Here is an 825-nt window from a genome sequence, read left to right as displayed (position 1 = left end):
AGTATTAGAGGAAAATTCACTAGGACAGATTATTAATACTCAACAATCTTATGAAACTTTAAACGCTATAAATAATTGAAATAACAATCCCTATTCTAATTATTTTAATCCAGGATGAAATAAACACCCTAATTTTAGTTGGAATAATTATAATAATTTGGTGAATCCATTTGGAAATCTGAACAATCTAGGAAATCCTAATTTTTGACATTATTATCCTCCAAGATTTAACTCCAACCCTAACCCACAAGTTAAGGAAAAGAAGTTGACAATGGAAGAAGTGATGCTGAATATGGGAAATCAAATACAGAATCAAGGGGCTGCTATTAGAAATATTGAAAATTAATTAGGACATATTGCAACTACACTTATTAACCGACATTCTGAAATTTTTTTGAGTACTGTGGAATTTAATCCAAAAGATCAAAATAAAGAAAAAATTAAAGTTATTTAATTACAAAGTGGAAAAGAAATTGAAACAAGGATCCAAAGAGAAACTGAAGTTGATGAAGAGAAGGAAGAAATGGAAAATGATCAACATGGAAATGAACAAACACAGGTTCTTGTGGAAAAAACCATTACTTCCGTTTCCTGAAAGACTGAAGCAAAAGAATAAAGATAAACAATTTACAAAACTTTTGGAAATCCTTAAGAAGTTAACGATAAATATTCCTTTTGTTGAAGCTTTGGAACAAATGCCAAGTAATTATGCAAAATTTATGAAGGTTGTACTAAATAAGAAAAGGAAGTTTACAGATCATGAGATTGTTGCACTCAGTGAAGAGTACATTGCTATTATTCAGAAAATGTTTCCTGAAAAACTAA

This window comes from Phalaenopsis equestris, unplaced genomic scaffold (assembly GCF_001263595.1).
Source record: "Phalaenopsis equestris unplaced genomic scaffold, ASM126359v1 Scaffold000566, whole genome shotgun sequence".
Lineage (NCBI taxonomy): Eukaryota > Viridiplantae > Streptophyta > Magnoliopsida > Asparagales > Orchidaceae > Phalaenopsis > Phalaenopsis equestris.
The sequence above is the reverse complement of the archived record's forward strand: the minus strand, read 5'-3'. Positions refer to the sequence as shown.